This window comes from Carcharhinus amblyrhynchos, chromosome 12 (assembly GCF_965287045.1).
Source record: "Carcharhinus amblyrhynchos chromosome 12, sCarAmb.v2.hapA, whole genome shotgun sequence".
NCBI lineage: Eukaryota > Metazoa > Chordata > Chondrichthyes > Carcharhiniformes > Carcharhinidae > Carcharhinus > Carcharhinus amblyrhynchos.
The window spans coordinates 17,199,279-17,212,399 of record NC_137335.1 but is presented as its reverse complement, the minus strand read 5'-3'; the positions used below and the strand labels follow the sequence as shown (position 1 = coordinate 17,212,399).

Genomic DNA, 13,121 nt, shown 5'->3' with positions numbered 1-13,121 from the left:
CAGTCTCGATGTTGTCAATGAAAAGACCAATTAGAGGGGGCCAGCAGAGGAAAATAATGGAGATGAGTAAATGGATCCACTGTGCATAACAAAGGAAGGATGTTAATCTAAATAGTGAGGCATGGGATCAATTTTCAGGAGATGTGATTAGTCAAAAAACAGAAAAGGCAAGAGAGAAAGGTAATAATGTGGGAAATGTTGAACAGACCGGGACAGAAACTACCAGAGAGGCGAGGGAATACAAATCTAAGAATAAATTAGCAGATAACTTTAAAGGTTGCAAAAATATTAAAATGACAAACCTATATGTTCTGTATCTGAATGCATGTAGCATTTGAAACAAAACAACAACTGAGGGCATAAAAATAAATCAATATGATCTGATACCCCTTTCAGAAGCTGCAGGATGACCTAGTTTGGGACTTAAATATTGAAGGATATGTGACATTTAGGAAGGACAGGAAGGTAGGGACGGTGGAGAAGTAGCTCTGCTAATTAGTGATGGTATTAGCACAGTAGAGAAGGGTGACTTAAGTTCAGGAAAGCAAGATGTGGAAATTTTGGGTAGAGATGAAAAATGAAGTCACTTGTGGGAATGGTGTACAGACCCCCTAACAATAACCATAGAGTAGGATGGGGTATAAAGGAAGGAATAATGAGAGCCTGTCAGAAAAGTATAGTGGTCATCATTTTAGCACATAGACTGGTGAAAAACATGAGAAAAGGTAGTCTAGATAAAGAATTCATAGAATGTTTCTGGATGGTTTCTTAGAACAGCACATTCTGGTATCAGTCAGAGAGCAAGCTATTATCAGACCTAGTATTGTTCAAAAAGATAGGATTAATTAATAACCTCATTGTTAAAGCACCCCTAGATAGCAGTGTTCATACTATGATTGAATTTTGCATTCAGTTTGAGGGAGAGAAAAGTGAGTCCAAAACGAATATTTTAAACTTTTTAATAAGGGCAATTATGAGTGCTGTTTGCTGAAGTGAACTGGAGATGCACTGGCAGACAGTGAAGAATATGTTTCAGAATACACAGAATAAGTACAATCCAAAGTGAGTGTTGCCCCTATAGAAAGTGAGTCTGGGGAATTAGTAACGGAAAATAAGGATATGGCAGTTGAATTGAACCAATATTTTGCATTGGTCTTCACTATAGAGAACACAAGTAACATCCCAGAAATGGCTTTCAGTCAATAAGTGGAAGTAGAAGGAGAAATTAGGGAAAATTACAATCACCAGGAATGCGGTACTGAGTAAATTGTTGGTGCTGCAGCTGATGGGTCCTAGGGTCTAGATAGACTTCATCCTAGGTTCTTAAAAGAAGTGGCTAGTGGAATAGTTGGTTTAGTTTTAATTTTCCAAAATTCCCTAGATTCAGGCAATGGTCCATTAGATTGGAAAATTTTGAATGTAACACCTGTACGCAAAAAGGATGGCAACAGGAAGCAGTTAATTATAGGCCAGTTAGCTTACTATCTGACAGAGGGAAAATGTTAGAAGTTATTGTTAAAGATGTTATGGGGAGATGGTGGCGAACTGGTATTGCCACTAGACAACGAGTCCAGAGACCCCGGTCTGGATATCCAGGTTTGAATTTCACCAGGGCAGATGGTGAAATGTGAATTCATTAAAAAGCTGGGATTGCAAGTCTAACGATGACCATGAAATATTGTTGTAAAAACCTATCTAGTTCACTAATGTCCTTTCGGGAAGGAAATCTGCCATCCTTACCCAGTTTGGTCTACATGTGATTCCAGACCCACAGCATTGTGGATGGTTCTTAAATGCTCCAGGGAATAAATGCTGTCCCAGCCAGCAATGCCCACATCCCATTAACAAATTTTTAAGACGCAGGGAATTTGGAAAAATTCAGGGTAATCAGACAGAGTCAACATAGTTGTATGAAAGGGAAATTATGTCTAGCCAGTTTATTGGAGACCTTTGAAGAACTAGTATATGCTGTGGATAAAGGGGAACTGGTGGATGTACTGTATTTAGATTTCCAGAAATTATTGCAAAAAGTAAGTGCTCATGATGTAGGCCTAATGAACTGGCATGGGTAGAAGATAGGACAGCTAACGGGAAACAGAAGATAAGCATAAGTATGTCATTTTCTGGTTGGCAAGATATGACAAGTGGTGTTTATAAGATATAGGAGCAGAATTGTGTCATTCGGCCCATCGAGTGCTCCACCATCAATCATGACTGATATGCTCCTCATGCCCATTTTTCTGCCTTCTCCCTATAACCTTTCAACCCATTACCAATTAAAAATCTGGCTAATTCCTGCTTAAATTTACTCGCTTTCCCAGCTTCAACCACACTTTGGGATAACGAATTCCACAAATTCACAATCCTTTGGGAATTGTTTCTCCTCAACTCTGTTTTAAATTTGCTGCCCCTTATCCCCTTTTCCGAGGACTATCCTAAGGGCAAGCATTCTATCTGATCCACACCTACTTTATCCATACCTTTTTTCATCTTATATACCTCAATTTGATCTGTGTCACAGAATTAGTACCGGAGACTCAACTTTCCACACTGTATGCAAATTACATGGATAAAAGGATGGAAGGTATGGTTGCTAAATTTGCTGACAACAAAGTTAGATAGAATAGTAACTTGTGAAGTGGACAGAAGGAGACTACAAAGGGTTAAGTGAGTGGGAAAAGACCTGGCAAATGGAATATGATGTAGGAAAGTGTGAAATTATCCATTCTAGCAGGAAAAATTTTAAAAAGTTATCTAAATGATAAGGGATTGCAGAGATCTGTGATGCAGAGGGATCTGGATGTCCTAGTGCATGAATCACAAAAGGCAAGTATGCAGGTACAGCAAGCCATTAGGAAAGCTAATCGAATGTCATTGTTTATTGCAAGGAGAATTAAATACAGAAGTGGGGGGGAGGTTATGCTTTGGGTATCGAGGACATTAGTGAGACCACATCTGGAGTGCTGTGCACAGTTTTGGTTTCCTTATTTAAGGAAGGATGCAAATTGATTGGAAGCAATTTAGAGAAAGTTTATCAGACTAAAACCTGGAAAGGGCAGGTTGGCTTATGCGGTAAACATTAGACAGGCTGGGCTTGTATCCATTGGAGTTTAGAAGAGTAAGAGGCGACTTGATTGAAATATATCCCGAGGAGTATTGACAGAGTGTACATGGAAATGATGTTTCCTTTTGTGGGAGAATCTAGTACTAAACATGACTGTTTAAAAATAAGGGGTCGCCCATTTAAGACAGAGGAGGAGAATTTTCTTCTCTCACACAGTCATGAGTCTTTGAAATTCTCTTCCTCAAAAGGCAATTAAGGCAGAGTTAGATAGATTCTTGATAGACAAAGCAGTGAAAGGTTGTAGGTAGGAATGTGAAGTTGAGGTTACAGTCAGATCAGTAATGATCTTATTGAAAGGTGGAGCAGATTTGAAGGATTGAGTAGCCTACTCCTGCTTCTAATTCAAATACTTGTATATGGCAGAGGGAGCTCCTTCCATCCCCACCTCTGGATCAAGAAGACAGCAGGAAGCAAAAGAGGGTATGTCTGAGGGTGTCCTGAATACATAGCAGGAGGCATGATTAGAAGTTCTAAGCAAACAAATGGGGCTTAATGCTGCAAAGTCTTTAGACCTGATGATTTGCATTATAGCATCTTAAAAGAAGTGATTGCAGAGAGTGGATGCATTGATTGTAATCTTATAAAACTCCCTAGGTTTTGGAGAGGTTCCAGTGGCTTGGAATATTAGCATTAGCCTCCAAAGGAGTGAGACAAAGCAGAAAGCTATAGTCCAGTTAGCCCAACATCCATCTTTGGGAACACGCTGGAATCCATTATTGAGGATGGAGCAGCAGGATATTTAGAAAATCATTACACAATCAGGCAAAGAATAGAAAAGCAACATATTATTTACATTGGGAGAAATTACAAGAACTCAGAGGTACAGAGGGGGATCTGGGTATTCTGGTACATGAATCACAAAAGGTTTAGTATACAGGTACAACAAGTGATTAGGAGGGCATGTGGAATGTCATTAAATGCCAGGGGAGTGGAGTATAAAAGTAGGGATGTTTTGCTTCAGTTGTATAGGGTATTGGTGCGAGCAACGTTGGAGAACTACACTTTTGAACTCCTAATTTAAGAAAGGATATAAATGCAGTAGAAGCAATTCAGAGAAGGTTAATTTGCCAAATTCCTGCAATGGGGTTGTCTTATGAAGAAAGATTGTGCAGGTTGGGCTCGTATCCATTGGAGTTCAGAAGAATTAGTGGATTACTCATAGAATCCCTACTGTGCAGAAGGAGGTCATTCAGCCCATCAAGTCTGCATCGACCACAATCCCAGCCAGGCCTTATCGCCATAACGCAATCCATTTACTGTAGCTAGCACCTCCCCCCACTTCCCTCCTCCAAGTGGCAATTTATAATGGCCACTTAACCTAACCACACATCTTTGGACTGTGGGAGAAAACTGGAGCACCGGGAGGAAACCTGAGAGAATGTGTAAACTCCACATGAATAGTCACTTTCAATTCCAGCTGTCTGGAATTGAACCTAGGTCCCTGGTGCTGTGAAGTAGCAGTGCTAACCATTGTGTCATTGTGCCACCTCTTGAAACATTTAAGATCCTGAGGGGACTTGACAGGGAGATGCTGAAAGGATGTTTCCCCTTGTGAAACAGAGGACACTGTTTAAAAATAAGGGGTCTTCTATTTAAGACAGAAATTAGATTTTGCTTTTCTCAAGAGGGTCAGAAGTTTTTGGAACTCTCTCCCCTTGAGATTGTGGAAGCAGTGTGATTGAATATTTTTAAATGCAGAATTAATTAGCTTTTTGATTGACAAGCAAGTCAAAGTACAGTTGAAGCCACATTCAGATTAGCCATGATCTTATTGAATGGCAGAGTAGGCTCAATGGGCCAGGTGCCTAGTCCTCCTACTTCGTATGCATGTACATAGTTTGGTGTTTTCAGGCAGGTGCTCTTGTTCCGCATTAACACAGCTTGGACATACCAGCTGCAGCTTTTGCAACGTATATGTTGATTTCAGTGACAGGTGACAGATTGCTGGTGATTGTGGAGCATAGATGTGTGAAGTTATCAACAAGCTCCAGCATCACATTGTCAATGCTGATAGGTGGCAATAAGAAACATTGGACAATGACATTCATCTGCCTGACACTGATGGTCAAACAAACTCTTCACAGGTATGAGTCTGTCCATTTACCACCACAGATATTCCTCAGAACGGAATGTTGGTGCAGCATCATCAGGGTAATGTAACTCTGATAAGGATGAGAATGTGATGGGGGCGGGGGGGCAGCTTTAACAACTCGCTTCTTCACACTATTGCTGGCCAGTGATGTGGGCTGAAAATGAGAAACAAAATAGCGCACAAAAGGGGAAAGCCTGCTAACTTTTCACCAACGCACATGATGCATCATGCCGACCTATTGGGCACACAGGTCAAGTCGGTAGTAACACTTGGAAGGAAACGGAATAAACAATTGAATGGAAGAACTGCCAGGAGGTAAAGGATTGGGTTAAAGAGGAAGAGATGCATGAACTAACTGGAAACTCTTTCTAAAAGCTAGCACAGACACGATGGACCTAGAATCACGAAATATCAGTATGATTTGTACTTAGTGAGGTACCTACTTAAGACAGAGGGATTTCTTCTCAGGATCCTGAATTTTTAGAATTCTCCACTCCAGAGTGCTATGAGAATTTGGTCTTAAATATATATTCAGGCAGAATTTTGAACTAAGGGGGCCAAGGCTTATGGGGAACAGATAGTAGAGGCCAATGTTGCATTAGTCATGATGATTGAATAGTAGAGTAGAGCAGTATGGGCAAGGCTCTTTGCTATGTCTTTTAGGATTTCCATACCCTTTCATTAATAATTTTGGAGGGAGAGCAAATCACTTCCACCAATTCTAGCATATTGTTTTTTTTAATACACTTTTGCAATATTGCTGCTTAGCACAGTTCAGGAAAAAGTACTAAACAATTTATCTGCTTTTAAATTTTATTTTGCAAAGCAATAATGCGTACATTGCGGAAATTTTAACTGCGATCCATAATGTGTCATTAGCTTATAGAGCATGGATTATATCATTTCTACTACATTCAACCGTGAAGCATCACAAAACAAAGGAATAGCAGCACAGAACTTAAAAACTAATGTTGAAAGCATCAATATGTTCAAATCTGTCCGAGTTTACAATCAACAGTGCATGTGCCGCCGTCAGCATGTAGTGCTTGGGAGGTTTGATTCCAGGAACAAGATGTGAAACATGGCGATCTTGATGGCAACTCAAGGCACACTACAATCTTCAATGTTTAGTGCTTAGTTACACCTGCATACAGAAAGGTCTTGCATACGTTATGTCATGGGTGCACACAGTTAACTTTAAGTTGTAATGGTGCAGGTTTTGAACACCGATCAATTCAAGATGAGGGAGGAAAAAAAACTAGCCACACCACACATCTGCTGGTATCTCCTTGCTGCAGCTTCACTCTTGCCAGTTATAAACGAAACCAAGCCGCATTAAATTTCTTCCAACTCTGCACTTTTTTAAAAAAAAAACCCTTCATGGCAGCCTCTTCCCAGGCTAGGTTTGCTGAATCATTAAAAGAACACTGTTCCACACCAGTCATCAAGTGTGTGTGTGTGTTTTTTTAAGTCCAAAACAAGCTGCAATGCTGTCATTTTCAAAGCATTTAGAACTGGAGATATGTACTCCACATTAACATCAGGTTCTGAGCACACAGATGAAGCTTCACATTTCATCCCTGCAGGTTTAAAAGAAAAGTTAGAAACTGTAACACAATCAGCCCATCCAAGTGATCACAATAATAAACCATGTTTAAAAAAAAGCCTAGGTGCTTTTCATTCAGCAGATTCTGCTCCAGGTCCAGCATCTCAAGCTCATGACTGGGGCCACCCTGGATTTCAGATGAGGTGCTTTGGGTCAACTGGGGTCAAGAGTCACTTGGAGTATGGGCATAGGCTGGTGCACACAAGCAGCATTGAAGGGGATAACTAGTCAGACACCACATGCAACAGTGCTAGCTCAATTGACCAGCTAAGTTCTACTTTTAAATTTTACTCCATTAAAATTGATGCATGACAATCTAAAAACATCCAGTTTTCACACAACTCTGGATTTTGGACAGCTAGGTTTGAGACACTGCATTGTAGCCATTGATCTTGTATGCAGAAGGGAAGATATAATGTGTTAAAAATTACAAAGGCTTTTGATAAGTCAATTTAGAGATGCCTGATATTGGCAGGAGGATCAGCAACCAGAGGGCAAATAAAGGTAAGTGGCTGAAGAACCAGAGGAACAATGTTATTAAGCTGCAAGTTATGACGATTTGGAATGCATTACCTGAAAAAGTGGTGGAGATTCAAAGGTAATGCGAAGGGAATTGAATAAATAATGGATGGGAAGAATTGCTGGTCTATAGGGCAAAGGCTCAGGAGGTGAGGAGGTGGAATGGAACTAACTGGAAAGCTCTTTGTAAAAGCCAGCACTGGCCCAATGGCCAAGATGTTACTATTATTTGTATGCAATGACCTAGCTACCTACCTCAGGGACACATTGGATTGTATTTTGCTTACACATACTGCAAACATGCCACTGGATCAAAAAGTTTACACAGCAACTGATTCCAAAATAGAAGTCCATCAATCTTAGTTGTCCTAGAATCTGCCAACTTAAATGTAGTATCAAAATCAGTCCCAACAGGGGACTTGGAGATGTTGAAATAAGATACTAACTCAAGCAGAGAGTGCAGATTTACTGCAAGAAGTCAAAAGGGATCAGTTAAGATCACAACGGTGGCATGTCTACACACAGGAAGATGGGTCACTAGGATCTCATTTCAACCTTCCAGGGACAGAGGAATTTTTCAGTTTCTTTCTATAAATTTACTGGTTTATTGGTTTCTTCCAAACCACTGAATTCCTACAGTGCAGGGAGCCATTCAGCCCATCCTTTCCTGATAACGCCACACATTTACCATCGCCAATCCATCCAACCTGCACATCTTTTGATTGTGGCAGCAAGGGGGGGGGCAGATGATAGAAGGCAACTATACAGAAGTTGCAGTGCAGCAGTTTACACAAGTGCAATGAATGGACCAGCTAATTATCTGCCTATACTACTTCTGGGGGTTAGGTCAAGTCTAGTTAGATTCAATTTTGGGTGGGAAACATGGAGTGAGCAATTAAATCATAAGTTGTGCAAACAGAACTTTTGAGTTCTTTGATGAAGTGACAGAGGAAGCTGCACAGGGTTTCTGTTTATACAGACTTTCAAAAGGCAAGTTGATGAAATATCACACTAAGCTTTTCAGCAAAATTGAAGTTTATGGGATTAAAAGGGGACAATGGTAAGAATACAACATTGGCTGAAGGACAGGCAGCACAGAATAGTGATAAAACATTTGCTTTTCAAGCTGAATGGAAGAATTAAGTAGTGCTCCAAAAGGGGTTGGCCCTTGGATCCCTTGTCTTCAATAAAGTTAAAAGACTTTGATATACAGGACATAATTTCAAAGTTTGGATCTTTGGATCTGAAACTCAAATGTAAACAATGAGGAAAGAACCACACTTCAGGACAGACTGGTAAACTAGGCACATGGCAGATGGCATTTTACACAAATGTGATGTGATATTATCCACATGAAGAATGTATAACAATACAAACTAAATGGCACAATTGTTTAGGAGATGCAAGAGCAGAGATCTGTGTTGTCATGGTTGGTGGCTGGCATGCTTTGCACATCCTGACTACCACTGCAATATCCTTGTTAAAAGCAAATTACTGCGGATGCTGGAATCTGAAACCAAAAGAGAAAATGTTGGAAAATCTCAGCACGTTTGGTTGCATCTGAAGGAGAGAAAAGAGCTGGCATTTCGAGTTCAGGTGAGCCTTTGTCAAAGCTACAGATGCTACCAGACCTGCTGAGATTTTCCAGCCTTTTCTCTTTTGATATCATTGTTAACCCCTGGCCAATACATATGCTCTTGCTGTGACAATATGTTCTGGCAAAGAGCTTCAGGTAAAAGCATCAGGTCACACTAGTTTACCTCCAGACATTTGACAACTCTTACATATCACACCAACCTTCTAGAATAACTCTCCATATTGTCTTGAGCTGTGGACAATTCATTCTACCTTCCTGAATCTGGTTTCACCAGGTGTTGACCAAAATTCAGATTGGCAGAGTACATCTTTGATCTTGATGTCTACTTGCAGGTAATAAAACACCCAGGTTTCCTCCTCCCGAATTTGCAAACCTGCTCCATGGCGAAGACGTAGCCATGTATCCCTGTAACCTGGCTGATGCAGCCATCGGTGGCATGTGTCAAATCATTTCTAATGGTTTTTCAGTTTCTACAATGAGCCATTTGTCAAGTATATATGTGTGGAATTTTGTAATGCTGAATACCGAAGCAAATGTTTGCACTCATGTTTGAATTAGATTGCATTTGTAATAGATGATTTGAGCCAAATGCAATTTATCTTGCATAATAAATGCCCTGAACTCTTCTTCAGACACTTTGATCATGTCAATTTCTAAGACTGTCTTTTTTCCATAGACGTAATATTGTAGAATATGTCATAGAAACATAGAAGGTAGGAACAGGAGGAGCCCATTTGGCTTCGAGCTTGCTCTGCCATTCATTACGATCATGGCTGATCATCCAACTCAATAGCCTAATCCTGCTTTCTCCCCATTACCTTTGATCCCATTCACTCCAAGTGCTATATCTAGCCGCCAAGCAGATTTGTTATAGCTGCATTTTAATGAGATGACCAATTGTATACAGTCTGGTTATTGTAGATTGTAACTTGGACTCCCACTGTTTTGGCATCAGTTACTTTGTGGTAATGAATTCCAAAGGCTCACCACTGTTTGGGTGAAAAAAATGTCTCCTCATCTCCACCCTAAATGGTTGACCCTAAATCCTGACTGTGACTCCGGTTCTGAACACACCCACCATCGAGAACATCCTTCCTGCATTTACATTATCTCTTCTGACAATGCCTATTAACTGACGCAAATACATTTTGATGATCCTGCCACATGTGTGGAACACCCTTCCTTCACAGCTCTCCAAGTGATGATGCTTGCCAAGTGATGGCAAGGTTGGGTAGGTATGGTACTGAGAAGTTGAACATCTCTATCAGTCCTCTCTGTCCTGAGGTCAGGGTGGAATCATGGAATCCTTACAGTACAAAAGGAGACAAATTCATCTCATCGAGAGTGCACCGACCACAATCTCACCTAGACCCTAATCCCGTAACCCCACATATTTACCCTGCTAATCCCCCTGACACTAGGGTCAATTTAGCATGGCCAAAAAACCTAACCCACACATCTTTGGGGTTGAACAACTTGAATAAACAGACCCAAAAAAATCTAACCTCCATTCACCCGGCATTTATTGCTGAAATTGAGCCTTTCATGACAAGCCACTACCATTAGCAAGCATACATTTCGATCATGTTCGTTTTTGGATTTGTCCATTACTCCAATGTCAATTTGAAATGCATACAGATCCAGGGATATTTTCTGTAATTCCGTCCAGGTGTTGTTGGAACAGATCCTGACTTATGGATAAGCCAAAAGATAACCTCTGAAAACTGCATCGTCTGAAAGGTGTCCTGAACTTAGTGATCTTGGGATCCCTCTGCCAAATGAACTGACCGACACCTGCATTTGGCATCCAATTTGGAGAAAAAAAAATTGCTGTGAATTTGGGATTCAATTCTTTTCATGTTGGGATCTTGCATGGACATCTTAAGGATTAGATTTACAGGTCTCGGAGTCCAAGCACACCCGCACTGTTCCTTATTTTTCACTGTGCATATGAAAGAGCTGCACGTAGCAGATAAGGTTATTTCTATGTTATCTACCTTGCCCTTAAACTTCTCCTGCAAGTGCTGTGCGCACATTTTATGAGGATTGACTGTTGGGATTGCATCACAGTATAGCATTAAGTCTGAATGTTGAATCGGTGTGGGTGCAGCTGTTGTAGGTTATGGACTGACTCAACATGATTCTTTTTGGTCTCCTTTGCTACAGTTGGTGCACTGTGACCATTCACAAGATCACAAATGTTGAGTTGTGTACAGGCTAGAAACCCTACTACTACTCGTCCACTCTCGCACACCAAGTAGAATACACATGGTTCCAAGCAGATTTGTCATAGCTGCATTTTAATGAGCTGACCAATTGTATACGGTCAGTTTGGCTAGTGCAGATTGTAACTGGGACTCCCAAAAGTCTTTCAGTATTCTGGCTGGTGAGATGTACACACGCACCCATATCAATTGAATCCAAGAGTAGACCTCTTTACTGAGCTCTCTTATAATGTACATGTACTAGCTCTAGTCTTCTTTTACTGCTTTGTATGTGCTACTTGGTTAAGTAAGGGCTGTTGCAACTTAGGCCAGGTTCCCTCAAGGTACTTGGACAATTTGGTTACAGTGTGAAATGAGGTTCAGCAAACAATAGTTCTAGTTTATAATGCTGACATGTTTACAACAGAGAAAACTGCACATGATGGAGCTTTTAAACCACAAGCCCCAACCCAACAGTTGTGTCAGGATTATAATCTCACCATACAAGTTCTCCTTTGCTACAGCAGTCTGTCTGCTCCTACTTAAACATTCCAGAATTGGCCTGGTACAATACCTCCCTGGGGAAATGCTAGACAAAAAATGTAATTCTACCTACTGTTAAAGTAGAAATCTACAGTGGACTTTGTCTCAAGTTGACCACATTGTAGAAGAAACCAATTAATTGCATAAAGGAAACACCAGGCTCTCCTGTATTAAAGGGTGATCAATAAAAGCTCCATCACCACACATGAAAAAACAAATGAAACTGCATATGCCCTGAACTTTAATATGAATCATTCCCCCATTTATACTGCAATGCATCCTAAACTATCTTAATCCAGAAATATAAATGCAATATTCAAGTAGACTAATCTGTGCATCCCAACTATGCAAAACGATCATTGAAATATTTTGTATTTGTTTTTGTTCATTTATGGAACTTGGGCATCACTGGCCCATTTAATCGCCTATCCCCAGTTGTCCAAGGGCAGTTGAGAGTCAACCACATTGCCGTTGGCTCTGGAATCACATGTAGGCCAGGTAAGGATGGCAGATTTCTTTCCCTAAAAGAACATTAGTGAACCGGATGGGTTTTTCCAACAAATGAACTAACCGACACCTAAATTTGGCATCCAATTTGGAGGAAAAAATTGCTTGTGAATTTGGGATTCAATTCTTCTCATGTTGGGATCTTGTTCCACGGTTATTCTTAATTCCAGATTTTTTTTTTTACTGAATTCAAATTTTCTGTAATTCCGTCCAGGTGTTGTTGGAACAGATCCTGACTTAGGATCTGACTTAAGTCTGAATGTTGAATCTGTGTGGGTGCAGCTGTTGTAGGTTATGGACTGACTCAACATGATTCTTTTTGGTCTCCTTTGCTACAGTTGGTGCACTGTGACCATTCACAAGATCACAAATGTTGAGTTGTGTACAGGCTAGAAACCCTACTATTACTCGTCCACTCTCGCACACCAAGTAGAATACACATGGTTCCAAGCAGATTTGTCATAGCTGCATTGGTGGGATTCAAAATTAGGTCCTCAGAACATTAGCTGAGTTTCTGGGTTAATAATCTACTGCTAATACCACTAGGCCATTGCTTCCCCCTCAGTAAGTACAAGTAGCATCACTGAAGTTAAAAGACAGTCAGGTCATGAACAATGTGAAGTGTTTCAAGACAATTATTTAGCAAATAATTGAATTATACCATTCTGTCGACATAAGCAACTTTAATTAACTATAAACAAGCAAATAAATGATGCGTGCAAAAATGGAACGGCGATAATAATGGGGGGATTTCAATCTACATATTGATTGGTTGACCCATGTGGGACACAGTGGGCTTGAGGAAGGGTTCTTAGAATGCTGCCGGGATAGTTTCCTTGAACAGTGTGTGACGGAACCGACGAGGGAGAGAGCTATCTTAGATCTGGTGTTATGTAACGAGGCAGGTAGAATTAGGGATCTTGTTGTGA

At 40.5% G+C, this 13,121-nt stretch overlaps 1 protein-coding gene across 1 annotated transcript in view; it reads right to left on the bottom strand.

The window, feature by feature from the left end:
- Nucleotides 1-6,584: 6,584 nt before the first annotated feature.
- pcmt (protein-L-isoaspartate (D-aspartate) O-methyltransferase) overlaps nt 6,585-13,121 on the bottom strand; it is a 49,971-nt gene continuing 43,434 nt past the window's right edge. Inside the window, exon 8 of the mRNA XM_080200128.1 lies at nt 6,585-6,796. The gene's annotated coding sequence lies outside the window, so the exon portion shown is untranslated. The remainder of the gene's footprint in view (nt 6,797-13,121) is intronic.